Below are 21686 nucleotides of genomic sequence, written 5' to 3' on the forward strand. Positions count from 1 at the left end.
TAAATTCTCACTCTAAAGATCCACTAGAATATATATACTCATTGTAATAAACTCTCGTCCTAAACATATACTACAAACTACAAAATTATTGTAATAAATTCTCACTCTAAAGATCCACTAGAATATATATAATTATTGTAATAAACTCTCGTCCTAAACATATACTACAAACTATAAAATTATTGTAATAAATTCTCACTCTAAAGATCCACTAGAATATATATAATCATTGTAATAAACTCTCGTCCTAAACATATACTACAAACTATAAAATTATTGTAATAAATTCTCACTCTAAAGATCCACTAGAATATATATAATCATTGTAATAAACTCTCGTCCTAAACATATACTACAAACTATAAAATTATTGTAATAAATTCTCACTCTAAAGATCCACTAGAATATATATAATCATTGTAATAAACTCTCGTCCTAAACATATACTACAAACTACAAAATTATTGTAATAAATTCTCACTCTAAAGATCCACTAGAATATATATAATCATTGTAATAAACTCTCGTCCTAAACATATACTACAAACTATAAAATTATTGTAATAAATTCTTACTCTAAAGATCCACTTAATATATATAATCATTGTAATAAACTCTCGTCCTAAACATATACTACAAACTATAAAATTATTGTAATAAATTCTCACTCTAAAGATCCACTAGAATATATATAATCATTGTAATAAACTCTCGTCCTAAACATATACTACAAACTATAAAATTATTGTAATAAATTCTCACTCTAAAGATCCACTAGAATATATATAATCATTGTAATAAACTCTCGTCCTAAACATATACTACAAACTATAAATTTATTGTAATAAATTCTCACTCTAAAGATCCACTAGAATATATATAATCATTGTAATAAACTCTCGTCCTAAACATATACTACAAACTATAAAATTATTGTAATAAATTCTCACTCTAAAGATCCACTAGAATATATATAATCATTGTAATAAACTCTCGTCCAAAACATATACAACAAACTATAAAATTATTGTAATAAATTCTCACTCTAAAGATCCACTAGAATATATATAATCATTGTAATAAACTCTCGTCCTAAACATATACTACAAACTATAAATTTATTGTAATAAATTCTCACTCTAAAGATCCACTAGAATATATATAATCATTGTAATAAACTCTCGTCCTAAACATATACTACAAACTATAAAATTATTGTAATAAATTCTCACTCTAAAGATCCACTAGAATATATATAATCGTTGTAATAAACTCTCGTTCTAAACATATACTACAAACTATAAAATTATTGTAATAAATTCTCACTCTAAAGATCCACTAGAATATATATAATCGTTGTAATAAACTCTCGTTCTAAACATATACTACAAACTATAAAATTATTGTAATAAACATTTTCCTCAAAACAACAACAAACAGCTATTTAATTAAGGTAAGAGGCCTTTAAAAATATTTTATTTTTACTTACTCTGCTTAAGAAATACTTTGTTTAACCTTTAAAACGAAACTTATTAAACTTGTCCCCTGCTAGTAGAGCGGTAGGTCTACAGATTTACAACGCTAAAATCAAGGGTTCGATTCCTCTCGGTGGGCTCAGCAGATAGCCAGATGTAGCTTTGCTATAAGAAAACACACACATATCAAACATAGGTAACTAAACTTAATTGTTACCTACCGCTCTTGGGCCCGGCATGGCCAGGTGGTTAAGGCACTCGACTCGTAATCTGAGGGTCGCGAGTTTGAATCTCCGTCACACCAAACATGCTCGCCTTTTCAGTCGTGGGGCTTTATAATGTGATGGTCAATACCACTATTCGTTGGTAAAAGAGTAGTCCAAGATTTGGTGGAAGGTGGTGATGACTAGCTGCCTTCCCTCTAGTCTTACACTGGTAAATTAGGGACGGCTAGCGCAGATAGCCCTCGAGTAGCTTTGCGCGAAATTCAAAAATAAACCTGCAGCTTTTGCGGGTAATATTTCTTAGTTCAAATCGCATTTTTATTTCATGGAGATATTATATTTGAAATATCATAAAACATCAACTATAATTAATACTAACACAGAAAATAACCAAATAATTGAAGCAGTAAAACACCTTCTTGGGGTTTATCAGAGAATTTCAAAACCCATAAAAAATCCAGTAAGATTGTAACATATTTTTTATCACAATAGCAAAGAAACATTTTACACTAGTCATTCCATACATGATACAGATATCCACGGGTTTGTTTGTCATTTAAAAATTCAAGTCAAACATATTAATGTTGAAGGTGGCGTTGCTTTCATTTGGCACGTGGTCAAAAATATTTTAACTAGCAATAATACAGACATTCTAATTATTACTGAAACTGTTGAATAATTTAAAGTCTTAAATTTTCTGGATAAATATCGATCACAAAATATGTATTGAATAAAAATTAAGTTAATAGAAAAATAATATTATTATATAAATCAACTCTTTCGATCATACTAATGACTGAAACAATGAACTAACGTATTGCAACAAATGTGAACCTAACAAGTAATGAATGTATTACAGTAGTAAGTGTTAACTGCTCATTCTCTAAGATTTTAAATACAAACTTATTAAATAAACGTAGCAAGTGACTGGTTATAATAGAAGATTAGAATAGTAAAAATGAGATATTTGAATGTAATACTTTTTGGTTGCTTAAAGTTAAGTACAAAGCAGCACAACAGGATATCTGTGCTCTGCCCATCAGGGGTATCCAAACCCGATGCTAATGCGCAGACGTACCACTGTGCCACTGTGGGGCTAATGGAATAAAACTATACGAATTTTTAGGACACAGTAATTGTGTTAGCATTCAAACATTTACGTAAGCTTTCATTCAGATAGTGATCATTTAATTATCTGGTGTGTCTGTGATCTCTGACTTCATCAGAATAAACCCATAACTAAATTAAAATTTAATTACATAAAAAACAAATTGGAATAAATACGCAACTATTCTTGACAAATTATTACCAGACCTAATTAAAAAACCGAGTAGAAATATCACTGGTTCTAGATGAGTAATATCAAGCAACTATCGATTGTCGTAGTAAAGCTTCATAACAGAATCAATAAACAACTCACTGTAGATGGTAACCAAATACACAACTGATAAATACGATAAAAAAACAACGACAACTATACAGTCGTGTGAAAATGTTAGGACACCCTATGAAAGCCTGTGTATTTTTGTAACATTTTTGGATATATAGATATTTAATCTCAATGTTAACAATACTGAGAGATTATAGGAATATAATTAAACAAATAAAACTGAAGAAAAGACTTTTCAAGATTTTCTGTAAAATGTAATTCTACAAAAATGCATATTCTAACTGAGGAAAAAGTTAGGACACCCCCATATTTATTCCCACTTAAAATGGCTCAACTCACACACAGGTGTATCACACCAGGTGCACGTGATTAGAAGATCGTTACTCAGCATTTTGAATGAGGCTTGCCCTATTTAAACTTCAGACATTTAGTTTGGTGTGCTCCTGACTGTTGAAGTGAGAGTGAGCACCATGGTGAGAGCAAAAGAGCTGTCTGAGTCCTTCAGAAAGAAAATTGTAGCAGCTTATGAGTCTGGTAAGGGATTTAAAAAGATCCCAAAAGATTTTGAAATCAGCCATTCAACTGTCCGGAAAATAATCAACAAGTGGAGGGCTTTCAAAACAACTGCCAACATGCCCAGGTCTGGTCGTCCAAGCAAGTTCACCCCGAGAGTAGACCGCAAGATGCTAAAAAAGGTCTTCAAACACCCTAACACGTCATCACAGGACCTACAGCAGGCTCTGGCTACTGTTGATGTGCATGCCTCTACAATCAGAAAGAGACTGCACAAGTTTAACTTGCATGGGAGGTGTGCAAGGAGGAAACCTTTGCTCTCTAAGAGAAACATCAAGGCCAGACTGAAGTTTGCCAGTGAGAATGTAGACAAAGACCAGGACTTCTGGAATAATGTTCTTTGGACAGATGAGTCCAAAATTGAATTATTTGGACCCCAGAACAGAGGACATGTTTGACGTAAACCAAATACAGCATTTCAGGAAAAGAACCTCATACCAACTGTGAAGCATGGAGGTGGAAGTGTCATGGTTTGGGGCTGCTTTGCTGTAGCAGGACCTGGACAGCTCACAATCATAGAATCTACCATGAAGTCTTTTCTTCAGTTTTAATTGTTTAGTTATATTCCTATAATGTTTCAGTATTGTTAAAATTGAAATTAAATATCTATATATCAAAAAATGTTACATAAATACACAGGCTTTCATAGGGTGTCCTAACTTTTTCGCTTGACTGTACATGAATATTAGAGACCCACACGTGAAAAGCCAGATAAATACAATAACAAACAAAACACGTAACTCAAATAAAACAACTAAAATAAGATAGTTGGAATACTTTCTTTTCTGATAAAAGTATCGTACAGACACAGAACAATTCTGGACGCATTTACAATCAGTTGTAAGACCTATAAAACCTATCCAATACCTCACTATCAAAACAAACTACCAATGTACTAAAAATAAAGCTTTTAAAGAACAGTTACGAAAAACATTCCAAACATAAAATGAACCTGATAGGATGACCCATTGTTTTAACACAGTGAATAAACATTTGAACACAATAAACACATTTGTAAAGCAATTGTTTGATTTTTATTACCCATGAAAATCTACAATAAAAAATAATAACCGCTTGGCCAGTAAAATTACAAGTATAACCAACGTAAGGAAAATAAAGTGTTGGGTAAACATAGTGTACAAGCCATTCTCCTAAAGAGGGAGGGTGAACAAGCCATTCTCCTAAAGAGGAAGGGTGAACAAGCCATTCTCCTAAAGAGAGAGAATGAACAAGTCATTCTCCTAAAGAGGAAGGGACGGGGCTCAAAAATTGTTTGACTATTTCAGGGCATTGTTTAACCTGTCTATCATGGATATGTTCCAACCTCTTCAGGGCAAACAAATGTTATTATGTTCCTAAAGGAAGTAAAACCCAGCGAATAAACCAGAAAGCTAGTGTCCAATCAGTCTGACCAGCTGATGAGCAATGTTTTAAAAAGAATACTTACTAATACACTCTTAACACTTTTAGAGGCAACATCAAAATTACCTGTAGTGCAAGATGAGTCATCTGGTAAGTTAATTGAAACCACAACAGATTGCTTTAACCAAAACAAAAGTCAGATTTCTTGATATGCCGAAGCAATTTGATACTATATAGTCTAACGAACTACGATATTACATGAAATAAATGTGATCTCTGACAGCTGATGTTCACTGTATATACAACTTTTTTATATAATGTAGACTGAATGCTGAGAACATCTACTCAGAGTATTTTACTTTTGGAGGGATGTTTCCCAATATCAAGCGTATTTGACACCTGAGAGGATGGGCTCTAATAGTCAAAATATTTTACTCCTGAAGCGGGAAGACCCTAATACTCAGAATATTTTACTCCTGAAGCGGGAGGACCCTAATACACAGAATATTTTACTCCTGAAGATTTCCACATCCAACTCAATAGCTAGTGGAAGAGTCCCATAAATCCCTCAATAGATGGTGAAAGGTTTTAATAAACCCCATTAATAGATGATGGAAGAATGTATCTCAGGACGGCTGATATGGGTATTAACACTTTTACTAATAAAACAGAGAACAACATTTCGACCTACTCAGGTTATCCTCAGGTTAACAAGAAGAGAGTTAGCAAACTCTAAAGTGTTAAACCCTTACCAACTGTACTGAGATACACGTTTACTTCAAGTGGGTTTCTCATCATCACGAGATGATGGAAAAGTTCCACAACCCCCTCAATAGGTGACGGAAAACTTCCATAACCCCATCAATAACTGATGGAAGAGTTCCACAATCCCCTCAATAACTGATGAAAGAGTTCCATAACCCCCTCAATAACTGATGGAAGAGTTCCATAACCCCCTCAATAACTGATGGAAGAGTTCCACAATCTCCTCAATAACTGATGGAAGAGTTCCACAACTTTCTCAATAGCTGCCTTCAATCTATATAACCAGTTTTTCATACGGTAGTGGAATATTTATAAAAACATAGAATGAAAACAAACGTTCTGAAAAGAAATATGGAGATATTTTTAAATAAAATGAAAATATTTAGACACAAAACCGAACTTTATCTACACGTAGCTTTTCCACATTACGCCCTATCAGCAGTGTGTGTTTATCTTTTAGCAAAGCCACAAAGGCTATCTGCTCAGCCCACCAAGGGGAATCGAACCCCTGATTTTAGCGTTGTAAATCCGGAGACATACCGCTGTACTAGCGGGGGGCCCCTATCAGCAGACTTTCTTGGACTAACATATGATTCGAAATTAACATGGAGGAGTCGTATTAACCAATTCACAAATAAAGTATGCAAACGAGTTAACAATGCTAAGACTACAGTAAATATATAAAGGTTGAAAATATCATGAGAGTATACAAACAGTACCAATAACTAAACATGTCAGTTCTTCATGGTAACGTACTTCAATACTAACAAATTTACCAACATCTGATAGCTACTACATCTTATAAAGTATCCAGAACAACAAACTGTTTCAGAAGTGTTCAACCAATCTACATTTTGATAAAATTCTAGACGAGAAGGGTTTATTGACCTCCGTAGATCGTTGTACCATACAGCAACGTGATAGTCTTAAGTAATTCTCACCACTTATTGCAAGAAAAATTCCAGCTACGCTAGACAATGAAAATATCGCTTAGATTAATTAATTAAAAGTATATTTAAAAATAGTTTTTTTAAGTCAAATACGTATTCGATGATGTAATGAGGTGAAGAAGTTAAGAGTTCATCAATGAAATTGATTGTGAATTTATAAAGATCAAACGAAGAGAAACTGGTAATGTATCAGTGAATTAGGTTTAATATTCATAGAAGAGTGATTAGTGTACGTACATGTTCTCTAATCTCTTTACGCTATTATATTATTTAATAATAAACATTTAAAACCACAGAACGAGGTCTCGAACAACAACAACCCAAGATGGACGTACAGAAGATCACAATGTTTTACTTTCGTTCAGATTCTGACCTGTGCCATGCTTTATTTTTACGGTTCGCAAACTCTTAGGAAATAACACAACCAGTAGTTTTGCCGTTAGAACGCAGAACACCAGGCGGTAATAGAAACGCGTAAAACAAAACTAAACACGAAAATCCAGCCTTGTTGGCTTACTGCAGTTTTTCCACATAGTAACAATATAGAGACTGTTTTGATTATTTATTTTCATATTGTAAAATAAACAATTTGTTTGTGCTAACAATGATATATCCTGCAATAACGTAAAATATATCTAAGCTAATTAGCCTGCCACAACACTATGTTATGCAATAATGGAAAGTATATCCAGGTAAGTTAACCTGTTACAACGTTATGATTTATAATAAAGTGAAATCTGTATTTAACTTGCATTACACAGTCCCACACTGCAAGAAATAATAGTTTGTTTATGCTATGTTAACCAGAAACATTCATCACATTTATTGAAACTTCATCCGACTGGTTCAGTGATGTGACTTGCAAAACAAGTTCGTTAGAAGGAAAACAAAGTTTTACCTTAGAAACAAGCTAAGTGTTAAATATAATTAGTGTTAGAGGGAAAACAAAGTAATAGCTTAGAAACAAGCCAAGTGTTAAATATAATTAGTGTTAGAAGGAAAACAAAGTAATACCTTAGAAATAAGCTAAGTGTTAAATATAATTACTGTTAGAAGGAAAACAAAGTAATACCTTAGAAATAAGCTAAGTGTTAAATATAATTAGTGTTAGAAGGAAAACAAAGTAATACCTTAGAAATAAGCTAAGTGTTAAATATAATTACTGTTAGAAGGAAAACAAAGTAATACCTTAGAAATAAGCTAAGTGTTAAATATAATTACTGTTAGAAGGAAAACAAAGTAATACCTTAGAAATAAGCTAAGTGTTAAATATAATTACTGTTAGAAGGAAAACAAAGTAATACCTTAGAAATAAGCTAAGTGTTAAATATAATTACTGTTAGAAGGAAAACAAAGTTATACCTTAGAAACAAGCTAAGTGTTAAATATAATTACTGTTAGAAGGAAAACAAAGTTATACCTTAGAAATAAGCTAAGTGTTAAATATAATTAGTGTTAGAAGGAAAACAAAGTAATACCTTAGAAATAAGCTAAGTGTTAAATATAATTACTGTTAGAAGGAAAACAAAGTAATACCTTAGAAATAAGCTAAGTGTTAAATATAATTACTGTTAGAAGGAAAACAAAGTAATACCTTAGAAACAAGCTAAGTGTTAAATATAATTACTGTTAGAAGGAAAACAAAGTTATACCTTAGAAATAAGCTAAGTGTTAAATATAATTAGTGTTAGAAGGAAAACAAAGTTATACCTTAGAAATAAGCTAAGTGTTAAATATAATTACTGTTAGAAGGAAAACAAAGTTATACCTTAGAAATAAGCTAAGTGTTAAATATAATTACTGTTAGAAGGAAAACAAAGTTATACCTTAGAAATAAGCTAAGTGTTAAATATAATTACTGTTAGAAGGAAAACAAAGTAATACCTTAGAAATAAGCTAAGTGTTCAATATAATTACTGTTAGAAGGAAAACAAAGTTATACCTTAGAAACAAGCTAAGTGTTAAATATAAGTACTGTTAGAAGGAAAACAAAGTAATACCTTAGAAACAAGCTAAGTGTTAAATATAATTACTGTTAGAAGGAAAACAAAGTAATACCTTAGAAATGAGCTAAGTGTTAAATATAATTACTGTTAGAAGGAAAACAAAGTAATACCTTAGAAATGAGCTAAGTGTTAAATATAATTACTTTTAGAAGGAAAACAAAGTAATACCTTAGAAATGAGCTAAGTGTTAAATATAATTACTGTTAGAAGGAAAACAAAGTAATACCTTAGAAATAAGCTAAGTGTTCAATATAATTACTGTTAGAAGGAAAACAAAGTTATACCTTAGAAATGAGCTAAGTGTTCAATATAATTACTGTTAGAAGGAAAACAAAGTTATACCTTAGAAATGAGCTAAGTGTTCAATATAATTACTGTTAGAAGGAAAACAAAGTTATACCTTAGAAATGAGCTAAGTGTTAAACACATATCTGCTTATATCGTCTCTTAATGTCAAACATTTCTGTGTGTTCATGTCGTATCTTAACATGAAACACCTCTATCTCTATATATCGTATCTTAATGTAAGATAACTCTATGTCTCCACGTCGTTTCTGAATTTGAAACACCTCATATGTTCATGTAATATATTAATGTGAAACAACTCTAGATGTTCATGTTGTATCTTAATGTGAAACAACTCTAAATTTTCATATCGTATTTTAATGTGAAATATCTCTGGTGTTCATGTGGTATCTTAATGTGAGATAACTCTATGTGTTCATGTCACATCTTAGTGTTTAAACTACAAAAACACACTTCACCCAAAACTTTCCCCCAGTGGCATAGCGATATGTTTGCGGACTTAAACCGCTAGGTACTGGTTTTCGATACCCGTGGTGGGCACAACAGAGGCAGCCCTTGGTACGGTATGGTGCTTAACGATACCCGTGGTGGGCACAACAGAGACAGCCCTTGGTATGGTGCTTAATAACAAACTACATCACCATAAAAAAAAAACGATTTGATTTTCGAGTGTATCCGATTATTGTTTCAAATAATTCCATCATCAGGTAGTCTGATTTGCTGGTTTCACAAATACACCCGTATGTAACATATCTAAAGCTGGTAACATCTGTACTCTCTCATCTTTAACTCTAAAATAAGCTGAAAGAATCCGAAAGATTTGTTTTTTCTCCAAGGTCTTCCTTATTGGTAACTAAAGTTATGTTGAGTGTTTTATTTTGGCCCTCCGCTGGTACAGCGGTAAGTCTCCGTATTTACAACGTTAAAATCAGGGTTTCGATTCCCCTCGGTGGGCTCAGAAGATAGCCCTATGTGGCTTTGCTATAAGAAAGGACACACATCTTGTTTTGTTTTAAATATTTATATAACGAAGACTAAAATTTGATACAAAAATGACAATTTCTTAAGCCTAACAACTAAAATGCATGTAATTTTCAGTTTAATGAAGTTATTTAATTTAAATTCACGGTTATTAAGTTGGGGAAAATTAATAACTAGCTTGGGAAAACTCTAACAACTGGATTGAAATTTCTCTTAAACTACGGTCGTTAAAATAAGGGTGTCTGTACCATTGTGAGCTCTAGTAAACACAAAACCATTTATATTATCAGAGTCGTGTAGATTTAACTATGCTGATTTTTATTAATAAATATAAATATTAATAAATATAAGTGAAGTAAAACTTGTGTACCTGGGTGTTTGACGGTGACTTCCCAGTTGCCGGGGTGATCAAACGGTCACAGTAGCTACCTTCTAGAAAAATTAGTCCTGACGGCTTTGTCGACGTATCTGACTCCAAGTAAAATAACAGATTCTGATAAAGAACGAACCATCGAAGCTGCCACTTGCTGGCGTCCGCTGTGCGTTTACACAGATATCCCCGCATTCCATTGTCGTGGAGAGCTTTCTCAGCAAGTGTCAGCAACTGCTGCTCGTTCAGACGGAGGCTCCTCTGCATGTCGTTGGGTGAAACATGACAAATTACAGCGGCTGACCTTAATGCCTGGCTGTGAAAGGTCGATGTCAGCCGCGTATTCTATCTGTCATTTCTTTACTCTATCTTTATATTTTTAAAAAATCCTGGGTTTTCTATGTGTCTTACGAGTGAAAAGCTCAATATTTTTTCATAGCCATATACTGTTATGTTTCTTCTACAGTTAACGCTAACACAACTGAGATGGTTAGCGACTCAACAGGTTATCTCTGCACGACCACTAGAGGGGGGAGAAACCTTGAACTGGACAGAAAGCCTCGGCACTTACTTCCACCGGTTGCGAAATACACTAATCCAAATCTTCCATGCAAAAGAGCTCAAAATGCAACCGTCCAATTAGATTGGCTCTCTCGACCTGAGCGAGATTATAGGAAGGTGCACGCGCGTGGCACGTTTCATCAGCAGCTACCTGTAGCTACCTGAAGCATGCGTAGAAGAAGCTTCTATCGAGTGGAAGGCTGCAGCAACAGCTTGTTGCGTCCTCGGTACGCTTTGACTGAGAAACGCACGCGATTCTTAAGTAACAAACACAGAAGCGAGTTGTTTCTATGCGCGAGCAACGCCAGAATTTTGGTAAAGCAGCACGCAGCTTGCGTGTCTCCTAGTTCATAATATAAATGCTTGAAGTTTGGTCAATACGTTTCATGTGAAAAAACTGCCTTATGTGTGGCGTGTCGCCAAGGGTCCAAGCTGTGAGACATCTTAATACCGAATGACGAAAAAGACAAACCGTGTCATAACTGCAAATGATTATCAGGCGTAGCTGTTCGTAAAACAGATATTTTTCACTGAAATTTTCAGATTTCCTTAATTGTTTTGGTATTCAGTGCAGAGCGATGGTCATTATGACCCACCCCGCAACCTAACTTCAAATAGGAATCCTTATTGTGCGTGGATAACTTTTTTTCTAAAAATTTGAAAAATGAAATATAATTCACTAGATAAAAATATTTCTACGTATTCAAACACAAAAATACATTAGGGATACTCAACAAATTTATAAACATTTTGAATTCATCATGCAAAGATAAACGAATACAGGTGTCATTATACACATTAACAATTATAGGAGTTATCAAACAAATTGACACATACAGGAGTCATCAAACACATTAAAGTGATCAGAGAGCATAAAATATAGAGAAGTATACAAGAATGCTCAAACCTCAAAATTCAGCTTCTAGTTTTCAAACCAATGTATATGAACATTCCATTTGTTAAACTGATTATTATGTAATACTAATATCATAAATATGTGTTCAGATCTGAGTCTTACAATTTCCAAGACATTTGTATCCCTTGTACTTAACAACACTTAAAAAGCAAAACAGGAATATGGATCAACTTTATACGTCAGGACCATCTAAAAACAGATCTGTAACAGGTCACACCCTAACCGTGGAAAGAAATGTATGGTGTCTTATAACAGGTGAGAATCCACGAACACAAACATCAATGGCAAAAGCCGTACACATGCTCTAGGCAACAATACAAAACGCAATCAAGAAAGATCTCCAAGTCGAAAAAGAGACACCAGTCACAAGCTTCTTCCACGTCATATCCATTCAACTGTCAAATATCTTAAGCATCTAAATAAAAAACAACAACACGTATTCATGGTATTCTATGTCAGTACACACTAGCCAAGTCACCGAATGCAACGCTTCTGGATTTCTGAATGATGGGAATTTTGAAATGGGCGTCGAAAACCTTCGTCCTTGAAGGTAAGTTAGATTATGTGAAGAGGGGTCGGTACTTTACATATAACAGCCCCACGGCCTTTTACAATGGAAAATGGAAACTACGCCACATGGCTATAGTCAGAGTTCATACCCATCAGATAGATCATGAATGGACATAAACTGTAACAACATGATGAGGCTCATAAATATTATTATTACTATGTATCAACCTTTGTATATTTACATTACTCCAAATCTACAGTTCTGTAAATAAATCTATGCAACAAACTTGTAAAAAAAACGATCTACAAAAGTGTCAAGTTTCCTTCACATCATATGTTGTCATATACCTAATATTTACTCTATAATTTTGAGTTACTACTTTTAATATAAAAGTAACAAAACACGTGTGTTTATGACTGTTGTTTACTAAATATACTGTAGACAGTGTTTTCCAAACTGAAAGCGGGTACTGGTATCTGAGGGTGGGCTTTTGGCTGAAGAGCCCCCAAAATAATGAAGGTTGGTTGGTTTTTTTTTAATTTCGCGCAAAGCTACACGAGGGCTATCTGCGCTAGCCGTCCCTAATTTAGCAGTATAAAACTACAGGAAAAGCAGCTAGTCATCATTACCCACCGCCAACTCTTGGGCTACTCTTTTACCAACGAATAGTGGGATTGACCGTAACATTATAACACCAACACGACTGAAAGGGCGAACATGTTTGGTGCGATGGGGATTCGAATCTGCATTCTCGGAGTTGATTGCCTTAACCACCTGGCCATGCCGGACCAAAACTAACTGAAATACCCAGTGTGAGCCATACACACCATGTAATTTTACATGGAATAAAATTATCAAGGGCCCCCATTAACACCATGGGCCATGGGGCTGAGTCCTCTAGCCCCTATCTAAATACGCCACTGTAAATAGTTCTACCCTACTCGGGTGTCCAAATTACTTGAAACAGGTATTTAAAGATGCTCTCTGAGAACATATATTGAGAAAAATTATATTATCCCGACATTTTAATTTTTATCTAAACCTTTGGTTTTCAAAACAAAAAATTCATAGTTTAAACTAAAGTCTCTTGTTATACTACATTAGCTGTTGCTCCTTTACGTTTTGATGAGGTCCAATTTTGGAACATCCTACTGAGAACTGACCATGTGAAAAGAAGGCTATTTAGGAACAATCTAGTAACCTTTAAACTTTAACCTTATGCCTTGTTAAGTTAGATTGCAAACAAAGTGTAACTGGGAATTTGAGCCTTCTAAATTGAAAGAGGTAATCGCTTGGTGCAAAATAATTCTTGGAGTGAAAACATTTGGCATGACCAGTTTCTTCAATAACACGTGGCAATAAACTCTTGACAATTGAACTCATGACAATACATAATTTGTAGATCAAGATTTATCAATAACGTTGTTGGTGAATCAATCTTTAATTTCAAAATGCGAATTGGCTTCCCTTGTGGTTTAAGAGAATTTTGGGATTCAGTTGGGTAATGTACACTGTCACTGGAACACTGTTAGTTGAGCTGTAAATAAATTCCTGTCCAGTAATATTTTGCAGTAATTTATCATTTATGTGATGAACAGTACCATATCAAAGTGCAAGAACTGGTCTTGTACCCAACCATTAATAATTTTGACAAATACTAAGGAACATTTCTTCCTTTACCCCTTTTGTGCGCATTTGCCCAGAATAATAATTTAGTTGTTTGATTTATTGAAAATTTTTCAACAGTAACTTAAGTTTTCTTAGTTAAACTGTTTGCTCTTTATTTCACCGAAGTTATTGAAACCAGAGCAAATAAAAGTAATTTTAAAAATAACATGTATAATGTGCGTTTAACACAAACATTGTTGGGCGAAGAACAATTTCCTAACAACTTTGTTGCTAAGCGACGATGTTGATTGTTGAGTGTTACTAAAATGTGCGCGATACGAAGACAGAAATTAAATTTAGAACGCCAGAAAAGTTTGTGGGAAACCTGGCGGAAATTTTGTCCTTCGTGTTAATTCTGGGAACAGCAAGGAGTCCACATGCCAAGTTTGGTGGCGACTGATCAAATAGTGTGAGAGGAGCTAGCGTACAAACGAACATACGATTTCTCATATGCTTAGAGAGACGGAAGATAGATTATTTATCGATAATTTATAGTATGTATTTTCAATTTTTTTCTCGGTGTCTCCGAAATCCTGGTAAAAAAAAGTGTAATTTTGAAATACGTATTGAAGTATCTTTTTTTTGGGTTGTTTTATGTTCGCAAGTTAACTATTGTTGATGTATATTGTATTATACATGCAACCTAATATGTTCAATTTTTTGAAATGTTGTTTTACTTAACTGGAATATATATTATTTTAACTAGTAACATCTGTACTCTAGTTGCAGCATACTGATTAGGCTTAACAATCCATGTACATCCAGTTACTTTTTAGCATTCTGATTAATGCATATCAACATTTGTGAAGTAAACACTGACACTAGAAAAGATTAAAATTAACACTTTCTGGTTTAGGTTCAAGACCTGTAAGTAAGCACTGTGAAGTTTAACACTTTAAAGGACGTTCTGGTACTTTGGTCTATAAGAAGTTAACATTTATATGTCTTCACATCTGAATCAATGTAAAGCAAAATCCTTGATGAAAATATTGACTTTCTGAGTAATGAAAAATGGCTCTGTTAGCACACTTACCTATGATATATATATATATATACATGTTGTTATTCTCAACAACAAGTATGTTCGATGTTATGGTGTAAGAAACAGCAATATGTATACGTGTAGAAAATTTAATTTCCTGGATATGACAGATGTAGCGTTGTTGACATATTGTTACATGTCTTCTTTGCTTTCACTCATAAGTTCTTACAGTTAGATGCTCTTAACAAAACCAGATCTTTCAAGCATTCTACCACAACTCAAGAGTCCTAACAATAGTAGTAGTGACCTACGAAGGCCCGTCAGAGTAATATTTGCCCTCTACTTTCATAATAAATTATAACATTTAAAAAAATAAAATCGCGTTTCGTATGATATCGCGGTGAGTGGCGTAAGAGAGTACGTGGATCTCAAGTTATTGATTCACAGCGGTCCTCAAAGACTGCCGCGCCAGCACGGTGGATCTCATATCACTACGTATCAGGTGAGTTCCTTTTATGCATCATGCAAGTAAGCCTATACAAGTTTTTAGAAATGCATGTAACTTATATTGTTAAATGTGTAATGCGAAAGTTCCGTCTATTCTCTAAATTTCTAGAAGATTCTCGAGTGTAATATTTAACAACATATGTTTTATGAAAACGCTAACGTATCTTCAGAACTTTCGAAAATCTCACTCTAATAGTAATCCTAGGGTCGCGGGTTCGAATCCCCGTCACACCAAACATGTTCGCCCTTTCAGCCGTGGGGGCGTTATAATGTTTCGGTCAATCCCACTATTCGTTGGTAAAAGAGTAGTCCAAGAGTTAGCGGTGGGTGGTGATGACTGGCTGCCTTCCCTCTAGTCTTACACTGCTAAATTAGGGACAGCTAGTGCAGATAGCCTTCGTGTAGCTTTGCGCGAAATTCAAACCTAATCAACTCACCCTAATAAAAGTTTATAAATTGACGCGCCAAGAGAGAGTTTAACAATATTGTTGCTGGTTTGCTACAGTTGGAACATTATAAATCTCTGAAGCTATAAAATGATTAATGCTTATCAATCGGGAAATTACAGATATTTGACCAGGACATTTTGAGATTTCGAACATTACAAACCGTTTAACTTCAGTGAATTAACTTTGGACGTTAGCATTTCTACAAATAAATCGCATAACTTCAGCGGAAAACCTTACGTGTAAAGAAGGTGCTAGCTTCCCGTCAAGTGACATGTACCTATGTATCAACGTAGAATTAATTCGCTCATCGTGAACAGTTGATAAAATATTCAGTTCCAGACCAGCCAGAAGACTCAATATTATTTGCAGGTTTGTAAAAGTTTTGTATATGAAACATTATTTGTAATATCTGTTATTATTAACTGTATTGTTATTTGCATATTGAAATATATTTGTGTAATGAAAAAAAATTATGTGCATGAATATTGTTGGCAAATATCATAAATTTGAAACAAAATGATATTCAATTCACTTCTAAATTAAAATTTCAGACAATTTGAAATCGTAATATGAAACATTAAATCGGAAACTTGTCCGAGATAAATTGTTATTCATAACATACTATCAGGCTAGTCAGGTATCCTGTTGCAATCTTAAAACCAGGTACAGAAATAAAACTAAATCTGACTTGAATCCTTACATCTGGTACATAAATTTAGGCCCGGCTTGTATCCTGTTCACACTAAACTTTAATACCAGATGCGGACATAAACTTAGGCCTGACCTGTATTTCATGCACGCTAAAACTTTAATATTTGGTGCAGACATAAAATTAGGCCAAACTGATGTCCCTTTCACACGAAGTTACAAACACTAAAACGAGACCTTTTTAGTAACTGTCAGTAGAGAACTAATGAACATGTATTTTATTTTCCTGGTTTGTTTACTAATGAAAGAAATTGCAACATATGTTCGTTCTAATTGGTTTAACAACAGTTTTCAGCCTACCCTGAATTTCTTATGTTCTTTGATAATGTATTGTCCATTTAAAACAAAACTCATAGAAAAACACGGAAAGTGTTTCAACATTATTAATTCAATATTCCCACCCTCGTTTTATTTTTCGAAAGTGACAATTTATCAGTTTCGCAAGGTTTTTTATGCGCTTAAATAATAATAGAATGATAAAAATGCACTTTCCCTGTGGCGAAGATCATTAATTATATTAAAGATGACAAAATCTAAATTAAATTAAAATACGTATTAAGAGCGAAAAAATTAAATAGTTCAAAACTTTACTGGTTTTACAAGAACAAAAACTAAATCATGTGACAGAAAACAAATCGTTGAACAATTACCTTAGTTATTTTTAAAATACTTTTTAAGTTTTCAACAGATGGCATGATATTACCACGAAACATTGTTAGTGTTCATAAGTTGGTTATAACTTATAAGAGACTGAAGCATGGCGCTTTCGGTATATAAGCCCATAAAATGCTTATAAAAATTTCTATCAAACAGTTATAATATTTTTATCATGTATACATCTAATACATATATGTAATTTATAAAACCTAAATTTATGGTTTCCTGTTATTTACACACAGTTAATACATTTTATAGTTTTTGGCACCAGTGAAGAGGGTGTATGTTTTTCGTATAGCAAAGACACATCTAGCTAATTTTAGTTTCAAATCTGTAGACTTACCGCTATTCCAGCGGGGGACCTGATAAAAATAGGAGGGGGGGGGTAGTATTTAAATCAAATATGAATGAACGATATACAGTCAAACATCGATATAAGGCGCTAGTTGGGGTCCAAAAAATTCGACCGCGTTGTATCTGATTGCGCCTTATACCGATTTGATTATATATTTTTTTGACCCTCGGGGTGAGCGATAATGCAAAATTTACGCGTTTTGTAGTGAAATAAAGAAAAACAAACAAAACTACTTACACCAATGATATAGCATTTTTTATTTATTTTATTTATTAAACTCAATTTTAGGACTGAAATTAAATGTAAAAAGCAGAATTCTAAAGAAATTTATCGAATTCATTACTTTGATGGGGGCTGATATTCTAAAAGTAGTTCCGTCAGAGGAATCATGTGATCGTTTTTACGATTAGACGCTGATTAAAATTAGTTCAATTTTAAAAGTTAATACATATAGTAATTAATTTTGATAATTTATTTACTAATTATTAAAATCTAAGTACAAACTGAAGTCAAATAATTACCAGATAAAAAAATGTCATGGCAAAGTTTAAAATACGAATTCAGTACTGAAACAAAAACGGATTTTTCAGAAAATTGTCAGATTATGTACTTTACTGCAGTTGACAGCGCCAGGAATTATTACATGCAGGCCGGGGTTTGATCACAATATGCGGCGTGAAAACCATACGAAAAGATTGAAGTGGATTTGGTTTTTGATTTTTGATCACATTAACCGGCTGATTACATTAAGCAGTGGTAATATTAAGCGGCGGCCTCTGTAGAAACCCCAAAAAATTTGGGGCCTAAGACCCCATCGCGCCCAACTGATTATCGCGCTTTATCGATGCGTTTTATATCGATGTTTACCTGTAGTTATCCTGCAAGTAAATAACTGCCTATGAATCGATTTCTCACATAAATATTTTAACACTTGAAAAAGCTGTTGGTGAGGGACCAGAACAAAAATTCATGTATAAACAGTGTAACTATAGTGGTTAAACCTAATTCACTTTATTAGCTTTCGTCGACTAATATTACCTTGTCACTTCACTTTTTAGTAAACCACCAAATAAATACTAGGAAAATAAAATGATATTTTGTATGATAATTTATTTAGACATTCAAAATTTCAATAGTTCCAGAGAAATATTGATTCTGTTTAACTTTCGCATTCTAAGAACTTTGATTTGTTAAGCCTACTTGTATTAACAATACCCGATCTACGTAAATTGTTTGTTTGTTTGTCTGTTTTTGGAATTTCGCACAAAGCTACTCGAGGGCTATCTGTGCTAGCCGTCCCTAATTTTGCAGTGTAAGACTAGAGGGAAGGAAGCTAGTCATCACCACCCACCGCCAACTCTTGGGCTACTCTTTTACCAACGAATAGTGGGATTGACCGTCACATTATAACGCCCCCACGGCTGAAAGGGCGAGCATGTTTGGCGCGACGGGGATGCGAACCCTGCTACCCTCATATTACGAGTCGCACGCCTTAACACGTTTGGCCATGCCGGGCCGCCGATGTACATAAAGCTATTATTTTAACAGAAAGAAAAGTGACAATAATAAACTTAATTTTGTTCTGCCAATCTTATGATGAAACCAGACCGAAAATAATTTATATTTCGCAATCGCCGTGTTTTGAATTTGAGCTTTCAAAATAATAGCATAAGTTGTATTACTAGTAGCATTGCTGGTATAATAGAAGCAGGAATGTTCGTGTCCAGAATGATATTCGATGTAATGATGGTAAAATGTTTTTGTACACATGTTGTCTTGCACTCAAGCATCTAAATAGGTGTAATTTACAAGAGGAACTTGTCAACTCAAGTCTTTTAGTAACAAGGACTGCTACTACTCGTACTCACGTCCAAGCATGGCCAGCTGTTTAGGGCGCTCGACTCACAATATAAGACTCGCAAGGGAGTTATGTAAAGCGATAAATCCCACTATTCGTTGGTAAAAGAGTGGCTTAAGAGTTGGTGGTGATGACTAGCTGCCTTCCCGCTAGTCTTTGATTATTAAATTAGGGACATCTAGCGCAGATATCCCTCGTGTAGTTTTGTGCGAAATTCCAAACAAACTTATGCTTAGACAAAGCCAGCGAAATTGAGAGAGATAGTTAGGGCTTTAATCCTAGTGGTTCTTCCTAGATTAAACTGCCTCTAGCAGCTGTGTAACTGTATACTTGATGGCCCTACCAGCAGCTTCCTCCGGACTTGTTAGAGTTAATCTATTCAGCATCTTTCTTATCGTTACAGCTGACTTATATTGACTATTGGAATTGGAATGATTTTTTTTCAAAACACATGAATTGAACTTTGTTCTGTGACATAACTTCATAGAATTTTCAGTCATATTTGGTTACAGCTGATTTTTCAAAATTCTTAGATTTTGTGTAAAAACGATGGTATTTCATCCATGTTTTTGTTACTCATTCTATTCCATCATCATAATTTTTTACCTTAGTTATAAGTGAAATAGTAAGCTTCTTTCCTATTATCATGTTGTCTGTGACTTTCTCTTGAATTAGTAAACTGTTTAAAGAGTATTGGTTTGAACTTGGTATATTTGTGTATTGTATCCTTGATTAAACAAAACTGTTCCAAACATATACGCTTGTAAGACTTATTTCATCAATGGATTAAGTCAATCATCATTTTTTGCGACATTGTTTTGCCGATATCTGTTAGGTTGAACGAGTCGTTTAATTAAGAACTTGGATAATCGTTGGTTTCAAAAATATGGTATGTTGTATGCCTGCTTTTCTTGTTGATCTTGTGATGTCAGATGTGGATCTATAACGATGTTTCTGATTACGCCTTTTTGTAGCCTTCGAATCATTCAATATGAAATGAAGGTGTCTTTTTGTACGAGTTTTACTTTATATGCTTGATTTTCAGGAATTTTGTTAGTTTTGGTGCCCAGATAACCTAGGAGAAGAATTTTGATGGCTGTATTCTCTCATGAAGTTAATAAATGGTTGTGAAACATTTTCCGTTCGTTTATTTATAGGACAGTACTATTACTGTATCATTCGCAAAACTAAACCAAAAATTTATCTTTAAAATATAATTTTTAAAGTCTGTTTTCTCAAAGAATATCATACACAGACAATCGAAGAAAGTGGTTTCATTGGTAAAGTCATTAACAATGTAAAGTTTTTTGAAATTTCACGAGATGTTATTACAGTTCAAACGTTTTGCATATTGATCTTAGTGATACCATATGCAACTGCATGACGTTGTCTGAGGGTGGGTGTGTGATTGTTTTCCAGTTTTCCACTGACAAAAAATAAATACCTTGTGAAGTGGAACTTTGCTAAAAACTAAGATCACTTAAAAACGTAATTATGAATTAATTTTATCTATTTAGACTTCACCCAGTGTCTTTTCTCTGAAACCAGAAAAAGAATGTAATAGGCCTCTGAAAAAGAAAACCGCTTTGTTTGTTGTAAAGCAAAGCAACATTGAACTATTTATTATCCACTGGAAAGAGTCGAACCCTCGCTTTTAGCGTTGTAAGTTCGTAAACTCCCCCCGTCCCATAGGAAATCTGGCAAAGTGTTGCTTCAAATAAAAAGATTTTTTTATATATATAATTATTTGTCGTATAAAGGTAGTTTCTTCTAGCCTAAATGAAGTAGTACTTCTTGGTGAATTTTGAAGTGAACGTAAATACATTTTCGAATATTTCCCCTGATGGTTTGTGTAATGAAAAAACAACTAATAAAACACATGGTTGATTTGCGTGTACGTTTATTTTTCTCTGTAATTGCCTACTTCACGTTATTAATCTGGAAGAGTAAATTTAACTTTCAGTTCAATAATCAGTAATAAAAGCCACTGTTTTTTGATCAGTTAGGAGCAGTCAATTAGTTAACATGTTAGAATATAGAAATGAAGACTCATTATTCAACTAATGTTGCAGGAAGATGTAAGAAAACAGTGCGCCAATTCACTTTCACATC

The 21686-nt window shown here is 33.7% G+C and overlaps 1 protein-coding gene and 1 pseudogene across 2 annotated transcripts in view; one reads left to right on the forward strand and one right to left on the reverse strand.

The window, feature by feature from the left end:
- LOC143231316 (ras-specific guanine nucleotide-releasing factor 2-like) overlaps positions 1 to 10929 on the reverse strand; it is a 128777-nt pseudogene extending 117848 nt beyond the window's left edge. Inside the window, exon 1 of the transcript XR_013016876.1 lies at positions 10403 to 10929. The product of XR_013016876.1 is annotated as a ras-specific guanine nucleotide-releasing factor 2-like (transcript). The remainder of the gene's footprint in view (positions 1 to 10402) is intronic.
- A 3600-nt stretch (positions 10930 to 14529) lies between these two features.
- Positions 14530 to 21686, forward strand: part of LOC143231744 (BTB/POZ domain-containing protein 2-like) — a 34649-nt gene continuing 27492 nt past the window's right edge. Inside the window, exon 1 of the mRNA XM_076466369.1 lies at positions 14530 to 14552. The gene's annotated coding sequence lies outside the window, so the exon portion shown is untranslated. The remainder of the gene's footprint in view (positions 14553 to 21686) is intronic.

This window comes from Tachypleus tridentatus, chromosome 11, assembly GCF_004210375.1.
Source record: "Tachypleus tridentatus isolate NWPU-2018 chromosome 11, ASM421037v1, whole genome shotgun sequence".
NCBI classification, from domain to species: Eukaryota; Metazoa; Arthropoda; class Merostomata; order Xiphosura; family Limulidae; genus Tachypleus; species Tachypleus tridentatus.